The sequence below is a fragment of the Megascapheus bottae genome, unplaced genomic scaffold (genome assembly GCF_031878675.1).
Source record: "Megascapheus bottae isolate mThoBot1 unplaced genomic scaffold, mThoBot2.hap1 HAP1_SCAFFOLD_133, whole genome shotgun sequence".
Lineage (NCBI taxonomy): Eukaryota > Metazoa > Chordata > Mammalia > Rodentia > Geomyidae > Megascapheus > Megascapheus bottae.
Window position 1 is genome coordinate 27,743 of NW_028327627.1, and position 13,871 is coordinate 41,613.

The following is a 13,871-nucleotide window of genomic DNA, read 5'->3' on the forward strand; positions in this document are numbered from 1 at the left end:
CTATCCATCATCTATCATCTACACATCATCTATCATCTATCACATCATCTATCATCTATACATCATCTATCATCTATCCAACATCTATCATCTATCCATCATCTATCATCTACACATCATCTATCTTCTATCATCTATCCATCATCTATCATCTATCCATCATCTATCATCTATGCATCATCTATCATCTATCATGTATACATTATCATTTATCATCTATACATCATCATCTATCATCTACACATCATCTATCATCTATCCATTATCTATCATCTACACATCATCTATCATCTATCCATCATCTATCATCTATCCATCATCTATCATCTATGCATCATCTATACATCATCGATCATCTATACATCATCATCTATCATCTATACATCATCTAACATCTATCCATCATCCAGTCTCTATTCATCATCTATCATCTATCATATATACATCATCTGTCATCCTCACATCATCTATCATCTATCACATCATCTATCGTCTATACATCATCTATCATCTATCCAATGTCTATCATGTATCCATCATCTATCATCTACACATCATCTATCATCTATCATCTATCCATCATCTATCATCTCTCCATTATCTATCATCTATGCATCATCTATCATCTATCCATCATCTATCATCTCTCCATTATCTATCATCTATCCATCATCTATCATCTACACATCATCTATCATCTGCACATCATCTATCATGTACACATCATCTATCATCTATCCATCATCTATCATCTATCCATCATCTATCATCTACACATCATCTATCATCTATCCATCATCTATCACCTATATATCATCTATCATCTATCCATCATCTATCATCTATCCATCATCTATCATCTATGCATCATCTATCATCTATCCTTCATCTATCATGTATACATTATCATTTATCATCTATACATCATCATCTATCATCTACACATCATCTACCATCTATCACATCATCTATCATCTATACATCATCTATCATCTATCCATCATATATCATCTATACATTATCTATCATCTACACATCATCTATCATCTATCATCTATCCATCATCTATCATCTATGTATCATCTATCATCTATCCATCATCCATCATCTATCATCTATACATCATCTATCATCTACACTTCATCTATCATCTATCACATCATCTATCATCTACACATCATCTATCATCTATCATCTACCCATCATCTATCATCTATCCATCATCTATCATCTATGTATCATCTATCATCTATCCATCATCCATCATCTATCATCTATACATCATCTATCATCTACACTTCATCTATCATCTATCACATCATCTATCAACTATCCATCATCTATCATCTATCCATCATCTATCATCTATCCATCATCTATCATCTACACATCATCTATCATCTATCCATCATCTATCACCTATATATCATCTATCATCTATCCATCATCTATCATCTATATATCATCTATGATATATACATCATCTATCATCTATCACATCATCTGTCATCCTCACATCATCTATCATCTATCCATCATCTATCATCTATCATATCATCTATCATCTACACATCATCTATCATTTATCCATCATCTATCATCTACACATCATCTATCATCTATCCATCATCGATAATGTATACATCTGTACGTCAACTATCATCTATCACATCATCTATCATCTACACATCATCTATCATGTACACATCATCTATCATCAATCCATCATCTATCATCTCTTCATGATCTATCATCTATCCATCATCTATCATCTATCCATCATCTATCATCTATATATCATCGATCATCTATCCATCATCTATCATCTACACATCATCTATCATCTATACATCATCTATCATCTGTGCATAATCTATCATCTATCCATCATCTATCATCGATCCATCATCTATCATCTATCCATCATCTATCATCTATCCATCATCTATCATCTATCCATCATCTATCATCTACACATCATCTATCATCTTTCAATCATCTATCATCTATCCATCATCTATCATCTATCCATCATCGATCATCTATACATCATCGATCATCTATACATCATCATCTATCATCTATACATCATCTATCATCTATCCATCATCCATCATCTATCCATCATCTATCATCTATCATATATACATCATCTATCATCTACACATCATCTATCATCTATCACATCATCTATCATCTATACATCATCTATCATCTATCCAACATCTATCATCTATCCATCATCTATCATCTACACATCATCTATCATCTATCATCTATCCATCATCTATCATCTATCCATCATCTATCATGTATGCATCATCTATCATCTATCCATCATCTATCATCTATACATTATCATTTATCATCTATACATCATCATCTATCATCTGCACATCATCTATCATCTATCCATCATCTATCATCTACACATCATCTATCATCTATCATCTATCCATCATCTATCATCTATCCATCATCTATCATCTATGCATCATCTATCATCTAGCCATCATCTATCATCTATACATCATCATCTAACATCTATCCATCATCTATCATCTACACATCATCTATCATCTACACATCACCTATCATCTACACATCCTCTCTCATCTATCCATCATCTATCATCTATCCATCATCTATCATCTACACATCATCTATCATCTATCCATCATCTATCATCTATCCATCATCTATCATCCTTGTATCATCTATGATCTATCCATCATCCATCATCTATCATCTATACATCACCTATCATCGACACTTCATCTATCATCTATCACATCATCTATCAACTATCCATCATCTATCATCTATCCATCATCTATCATCTGTCCATCATCTATCATCTACACATCATCTATCATCTATCCATCATCTATCATCTATCCATCATCTATCATCTATACATCATCTATGATCTATACATCATCTATCATCTATGACATCATCTATCATCTACACATCATCTATCATCTATCCGTCATCTATCATCTATCATATCATCTATGATCTACACATCATCTATCATTTATCCATCATCTATCATCTATCCATCATCGATGATGTATACATCATATATCATCTATCCATCATCTATCATCTGTACATCATCTATCATCTATCACATCATCTATCATCTACACATCATCTATCATGTACACATCATCTATCATCTATCCATCATCTATTATCTATCCATCATCTATCATCTATATATCATCGATCACCTATCCATCATCTATCATATACACATCATCTATCATCTATACATCATGTATCATCTATGCATAATCTATCATCTATCCATCATCTATCATCGATCCATCATCTATCATCTATCCATCATCTATCATCTATCCATCATCTATCATCTACACATCATCTATCATCTTTCCATCATCTATCATCTATCCATCATCTATCATCTATCCATCATCTATCATCTATCCATTATCTATCATCTATCCATCATCCATCATCTATCTATCATCTATCATCTATCCATCATCTATCATCTATCCATCATCTATCATCTACACATCATCTATCATCTATCCATTATCTATCATCTACACATCATCTATCATCTATCCATCATCTATCATCTATCCATCATCTATCATCTATGCATCATCTATCATCTATCATGTATACATTATCATTTATCATCTATACATCATCATCTATCATCTACACATCATCTATCATCTATCCATTATCTATCATCTACACATCTTCTATCATCTATCCATTATCTATCATCTATCCATGATCTATCGTCAATCCATCATCTATCATCTATCCATCATCTATAATCTATCCATCATCTATCATCTACACATCATCTATCATCTATCCATCATCTATCATCTATCCATCATCTATCATCTACACATCATCTATCATCTATCCATCATCTATCACCTATATATCATCTATCATCTATCCATCATCTATCATCTATCCATCATCTATCATCTATGCATCTTCTATCATCTATAAATCATCTATCATCTATACATTATCATTTATCATCTATACATCATCATCTTTCATCTACACATCATCTATCATCTATCCATCATCTATCAACTATCCATCATCTATCATCTATCCATCATCTATCATCTATATATCATCTATGATCTATACATCATCTATCATCTATCACATCATCTATCATCTACACATCATCTATCATCTATCCATCATCTATCATCTATCCATCATCTATCATCTACACATCATCTATCTTCTATCATCTATCCATCATCTATCATCTATCCATCATCTATCTTCTATGCATCATCTATCATCTATCCATCATCTATCATGTATACATTATCATTTATCATCTATACATCATCATCTATCATCTACACATCATCTATCATCTATCCATTATCTATCATCTACACATCATCTATCATCTATCCATCATTTATCATCTATCCATCATCTATCATCTATGCATCATCTATACATCATCGATTATCTATACATCATCATCTATCATCTATACATCATCTAAAATCTATCCATCATCCAGTCTCTATCCATCATCTATCATCTATCATATATACATCATCTGTCATCCTCACATCATCTATCATCTATCACATCATCTATCATCTATACATCATCTATCATCTATCCAATATCTATCATGTATCCATCATCTATCATCTACACATCATCTATCATCTATCATCTATCCATCATCTATCATCTCTCCATCATCTATCATCTATCCATTATCTATCATCTTTCCATCATCGATCATCTATACATTATCATCGATCATCTATACATCATCATCTATCATCTACACATCATCTACCATGTATCACATCATCTATCATCTATACATCATCTATCATCTATCCATCATATATCATCTATCCATCATCTATCATCTACACATCATCTATCATGTATCATCTATCCATCATCTATCATCTATCCATCATCTATAATCTATGCATCATCTATCATCGATCCATCATCTATCATCTATCCATCATCTATCATCTACACATCATCTATCATCTTTCCAACATCTATTATCTATCCCTCATCTATCATCTATCCATTATCTATCATCTATCCATCATCGATCATCTATACATCATCGATCATCTATACATCATCATCTATCATCTATACATCATCTATCATCTATCCATCATCCATCATCTATCCATCATCTATCATCTATCATATATACATCATCTATCATCTACACATCATCTATCATCTATCACATCATCTATCATCTATACATCATCTATCATCTATCCAACATCTATCATCTATCCATCATCTATCATCTACACATCATCTATCATCTATTATCTATCCATCATGTATCATCTATCCATCATCCATCATCTATCCATCATCTATCATATATACATCATCTATCATCTACACATCATCTATCATCTATCCATCATCTATCATCTACACATCATCTATCATCCATCATCTATCCATCATCTATCATCTATCCATCATCTATCATCTATGCATCATCTATCACCTAGCCATCATCTATCATCTATACATCATCATCTATCATCTACACATCATCTATCATCTACACATCATCTATCATCTACACATCATCTATCATCTATCCATCATCTATCATCTATCCATCATCTATCATCTACACATCATCTATCATCTATCCATCATCTATCATCTATCCATCATATATCATCTATCCATCATCTATCATCTACACATCATCTATCATCTATCCATCATCTATCATCTATCATATCATCTATCATCTACACATCATCTATCATTTATCCATCATCTATCATCTATCCATCATCGACCATGTATACATCATATATCATCTATCCATCATCTATCATCTGTACATCATCTATCATCTATCCATCATCTATCATCTACACATCATCTATCATCTATCCATCATCTATCATCTATCCATCATCTATCATCTATCCATCATCTATCATCTATCCATCATCAATCATCTACCCATCATCATCTATCATCTATCCATCATCTATTATCTATCCATCATCTATCATCTATCCATCATCCATCATCTATCTATCATCTATCATCTATCATCTATCCATCATCTATCATCTATCCATCATCTATCATCTATCCATCATCTATCATCTATCCATCATCCATCATCTATCTATCATCTATCATCTATCATCTATCCATTATCTATCATCTATCATATCATCTATCATCTATCCATCATCTATCATCTATCCATCATCTATCATCTATATATCATCGATCATCTATCCATCATCTATCATCTACACATCATCTATCATCTATATATCATCTATCATCTATGCATAATCTATCATCTATCCATCATCTATCATCTATCCATCATCTATCATCTATCCATCATCTATCATGTATACATCATATATCATCTATCCATCATCTATCATCTGTACATCATCTATCATCTATCACATCATCTATCATCTACACATCATCTATCATGGACACATCATCTATCATCTATCCATCATCTATCATCTATCCATGATCTATCATCTATCCATCATCTACCATCTATCCATCATCCATCATCTATCCATCATCTATCATCTACACATCATCTATCATCTATATATCATCTATCATCTATGCATAATCTATCATCTATCCATCATCTATCATCTATCCATCATCTATCATCTATCCATCATCTATCATCTATCATCTATCCATCATTTATCATCTATCATATCATCTATCATCTACGCATCATCTATCATTTATCCATCATCTATCATCTATCCATCATCAATCATCTACCCATCATCATCTATCATCTATCCATCATCTATCATCTATCCATCATCTATCATCTATCCATCATCCATCATCTATCTATCATCTTTCATCTATCATCTATCCATCATCTATCATCTATCCATCATCTATCATCTATCCATCATCCATCATCTATATATCATCTATCATCTATCATCTATCCATCATCTATCATCTATCATATCATGTATCATCTACACACCATCTATCATCTATCCATCATCTATCATCTATCCATGATCTATCGTCAATCCATTATCTATCATCTATCCATCATCTATCATCTATCCATCATCTATCATCTACACATCATCTATCATCTATCATCTATCCATCATCTATCATCTATCCATCATCTCTCATGTATGTATCATCTATCATCTATCCATCATCCATCATCTATCATCTATACATCATCTATCATCTACACTTCATCTATCATCTATCACATCATCTATCAACTATCCATCATCTATCATCTATCCATCATCTATCAACTATCCATCATCTATCATCTATCCATCATCTATCATCTATATATCATCTATGATCTATACATCATCTATCATCTATCACATCATCTATCATCTACACATCATCTATCATCTATCCATCATCTATCATCTATCCATCATCTATCATCTATCCATCATTTATCATCTACACATCATCTATCATGTACACATCATCTATCATCTATCCATCATCGATCATCTATCCATGATCTATCATCAATCCATCATCTATCATCTATCCATCATCTATCATCTATATATCATCGATCATCTATCCATCATCTATCATCTACACATCATCTATCATCTATACATCATCTATCATCTATGCATAATCTATCATCTATCCATCATCTATCATCTATCATCTCTCCATCATCTATCATCTATCCATCATCTATCATCTATCCATCATCTATCATCTATCCATCATCTATCATCTATCCATGATGTATCATCTATCCAACATCTATCATCTATCCATCATCTATCATCTATATATCATCGATCATCTATCCATCATCTATCATCTACACATCATCTATCATCTATGCATCATCTATCATCTATGCATAATCTATCATCTATCCATCATCTATAATCTATCCATCATCTATCATCTAAACATCATCTATCATCTATCCATCATCTATCATCTATCCATCATCTATCATCTATCCATCATCCATCATCTATCATCTATCCATCATCTATCATCTATCCATCATCTATCATCTATACATTATCATTTATCATCTATACATCATCATCTATCATCTACACATCATCTATCATCTATCCATCATCTATCATCTACACATCATCTATCATGTATCATCTATCCATCATCTATCATCTATCCATCATCTATAATCTATGCATCATCTATCATCGATCCATCATCTATCATCTATCCATCATCTATCATCTACACATCATCTATCATCTTTCCAACATCTATTATCTATCCATCATCTATCATCTATCCATTATCTATCATCTTTCCATCATCGATCATCTATACATCATCGATCATCTATACATCATCATCTATCATCTACACATCATCTACCATCTATCACATCATCTATCATCTATACATCATCTATCATCTATCCATCATATATCATCTATCCATCATCTATCATCTACACATCATCTATCATCTATCATCTATCCATCATCTGTCATCTATGCATCATCTATAATCTAGCCATTATCTATCATCTATACATCATCATCTATCATCTATACATCATCATCTATCATCTATGCATCATCTATCATCTATACATCATCTATGATCTATACATCATCTATCATCTATCACATCATCTATCATCTACACATCATCTATCGTCTATCCATCATCTATCATCCATCATATCATCTATCATCTACACATCATCTATCATTTATCCATCATCTATCATCTATCCATCATCGATCATGTATACATCATACATCATCTATCCATCATCTATCATCTGTACATCATCTATCATCTATCACATCATCTATCATCTACATATCATCTATCATGTACACACCATCTATCATCTATCCATCATCTATCATCTATCCATGATCTATCGTCAATCCATCATCTATCATCTATCCATCATCTATCATCTATCCATCATCTATCATCTACACATCATCTATCATCTATCCATCATCTATCATCTATCCATCATCTATCATCTACACATCATCTATCATCTATCCATCATCTATCACCTATATATCATCTATCCATCATCTATCATCTATCCATCATCTATCATCTATCCATCATCTATCTTCTATGCATCATCTATCATCTATCCATCATCTATCATGTATACATTATCATTTATCATCTATACATCATCATCTATCATCTACACATCATCTATCATCTATCCATTATCTATCATCTACACATCATCTATCATCTATCCATCATTTATCATCTATCCATCATCTATCATCTATGCATCATCTATACATCATCGATCATCTATACATCATCATCTATCATCTATACATCATCTAAAATCTATCCATCATCCAGTCTCTATCCATCATCTATCATCTATCATATATACATCATCTGTCATCCTCACATCATCTATCATCTATCACATCATCTATCATCTATACATCATCTATCATCTATCCAATATCTATCATGTATCCATCATCTATCATCTACACATCATCTATCATCTATCATCTATCCATCATCTATCATCTCTCCATCATCTATCATCTATCCATTATCTATCATCTTTCCATCATCGATCATCTATACATTATCATCGATCATCTATACATCATCATCTATTATCTACACATCATCTACCATGTATCACATCATCTATCATCTATACATCATCTATCATCTATCCATCATATATCATCTATCCATCATCTATCATCTACACATCATCTATCATGTATCATCTATCCATCATCTATCATCTATCCATCATCTATAATCTATGCATCATCTATCATCGATCCATCATCTATCATCTATCCATCATCTATCATCTACACATCATCTATCATCTTTCCAACATCTATTATCTATCCATCATCTATCATCTATCCATTATCTATCATCTATCCATCATCGATCATCTATACATCATCGATCATCTATACATCATCATCTATCATCTATACATCATCTAACATCTATCCATCATCCAGTCTCTATCCATCATCTATCATCTATCATATATACATCATCTGTCATCCTCACATCATCTATCATCTATCACATCATCTATCATCTATACATCATCTATCATCTATCCAATATCTATCATGTATCCATCAACTATAATCTACACATCATCTATCATCTATCCATCATCTACAATCTCTCCATTATCTATCATCTATGCATCATCTATCATCTATCCATCATCTATCATCTATACATCATCTATCATCTATCCATCATATATCATCTATCCATCATCTATCATCTACACATCATCTATCATCTATCATCTATCCATCATCTATCATCTATGCATCATCTATAATCTAGCCATTATCTATCATCTATACATCATCATCTATCATCTACACATCATCTACCATCTATCACATCATCTATCATCTATACATCATCTATCATCTATCCATCATATATCATCTATCCATCATCTATCATCTACACATCATCTATCATCTATCATCTATCCATCATCTATCATCTATGCATCATCTATAATCTAGCCATTATCTATCATCTATACATCATCATCTATCATCTATACATCATCATCTATCATCTATGCATCATCTATCATCTATACATCATCTATGATCTATACATCATCTATCATCTATCACATCATCTATCATCTACACATCATCTATCGTCTATCCATCATCTATCATCTATCATATCATCTATCATCTACACATCATCTATCATTTATCTATCATCTATCATCTATCCATCATCGATCATGTATACATCATACATCATCTATCCATCATCTATCATCTGTACATCATCTATCATCTATCACATCATCTATCATCTACATATCATCTATCATGTACACACCATCTATCATCTATCCATCATCTATCATCTATCCATGATCTATCGTCAATCCATCATCTATCATCTACACATCATCTATCATCTATCATCTATCCATCATCTATCATCTCTCCATTATCTATCATCTATGCATCATCTATCATCTATCCATCATCTATCATCTATACATTATCATTTATCATCTATACATCATCATCTATCATCTACACATCATCTACCATCTATCATCTATCCATCATATATCATCTATCCATCATCTATCATCTATGTATCATCTATCATCTATCCATCATCCATCATCTATCATCTATACATCATCTATCATCTACACTTCATCTATCATCTATCACATCATCTATCATCTACACATCATCTATCATCTATCATCTACCCATCATCTATCATCTATCCATCATCCATCATCTATCCATCATCTATCATCTATCATATATACATCATCTATCATCTACACATCATCTATCATCTATCACATCATCTATCATCTATACATCATCTATCATCTATCCATCATCTATCATCTATCCATCATCTATCATCTACACATCATCTATCATCTATCATCTATCCATCATCTATCATCTATCCATCATCTATCATCTATGCATCATCTATCATCTATCCATCATCTATCATCTATACATTATCATTTATCATCTATACATCATCATCTATCATCTGCACATCATCTATCATCTATCCATCATCTATCATCTACACATTATCTATCATCTATCATCTATCCATCATCTATCATCTATCCATCATCTATCATCTATGCATCATCTATCATCTAGCCATCATCTATCATCTATACATCATCATCTAACATCTATCCATCATCTATCATCTACACATCATCTATCATCTACACATCACCTATCATCTACACATCCTCTCTCATCTATCCATCATCTATCATCTATCCATCATCTATCATCTACACATCATCTATCATCTATCCATCATCTATCAACTATATATCATCTGTCATCTATCCATCATCTATCATATATCCATCATCTATCATCTATGCATCATCTATCATCTATAAATCATATATCATCTATACATTATCATTTATCATCTATACATCATCATCTTTCATCTACACATCATCTATCATCTATCACATCATCTGTCATCTATACATCATCTATCATCTATCCATCATCCATCATCTATCCATCATCTATCATCTACACATCATCTATCATCTATCAATCATCTATCATCTATCCATCATCTATCATCCTTGTATCATCTATGATCTATCCATCATCCATCATCTATCATCTATACATCACCTATCATCGACACTTTATCTATCATCTATCACATCATCTATCAACTATCCATCATCTATCATCTATCCATCATCTATCATCTGTCCATCATCTATCATCTACACATCATCTATCATCTATCCATCATCTATCATCTATCCATCATCTATCATCTATACATCATCTATGATCTATACATCATCTATCATCTATGACATCATCTATCATCTACACATCATCTATCATCTATCCGTCATCTATCATCTATCATATCATCTATGATCTACACATCATCTATCATTTATCCATCATCTATCATCTATCCATCATCGATGATGTATACATCATATATCATCTATCCATCATCCATCATCTATCTATCATCTATCATCTATCATCTATACATCATCTATCATCTACACGTCATCTATCATCTATCACATCATCTATCATCTATCCATCATCTATCATCTATCCATGATCTATCATCTATCCATCATATATCATCTATCCATCATCTATCATCTATGTATCATCTATCATCTATCCATCATCCATCATCTATCATCTATACATCATCTATCATCTACACTTCATCTATCATCTATCACATCATCTACCATCTATCACATCATCTATCATCTATACATCATCTATCATCTATCCATCATTTATCATCTATCCATCATCTATCATCTACACATCATCTATCATCTATCATCTATCCATCATCTATCATCTATGCATCATCTATCATCTAGCCATCATCTATCATCTATACATCATCATCTATGATCTATACATCATCATCTATCATCTATGCATCATCTATCATCTATCCATCATCTATCATCTACACATCATCTATCATCTGCACATCATCTATCATGTATACATCATCTATCATCTATCCATCATCTATCATCTATCCATCTCTATCATCTACACATCATCTATCATCTATCCATCATCTATCACCTATATATCATCTATCATCTATCCATCATCTATCATCTATCCATCATCTATCATCTATGCATCATCTATCATCTATCCTTCATCTATCATCTATACATTATCATTTATCATCTATACATCATCATCTATCATCTACACATCATCTACCATCTATCACATCATCTATCATCTATACATCATCTATCATCTATCCATCATATATCATCTATACATCATCTATCATCTACACAACATCTATCATCTATCATCTATCCATCATATATCATCTATCCATCATCTATCATCTATGTATCATCTATCATCTATCCATCATCCATCATCTATCATCTATACATCATCTATCATCTACACTTCATCTATCATCTATCACATCATCTATCAACTATCCATCATCTATCATCTATCCATCATCTATCATCTATCCATCATCTATCATCTACACATCATCTATCATCTATCCATCATCTATCACCTATATATCATCTATCATCTATCCATCATCTATCATCTATATATCATCTATGATATATACATCATCTATCATCTATCACATCATCTATCATCTACACATCATCTATCATCTATCCATCATCTATCATCTATCCATCATCTATCATCTATCCATCATCTATC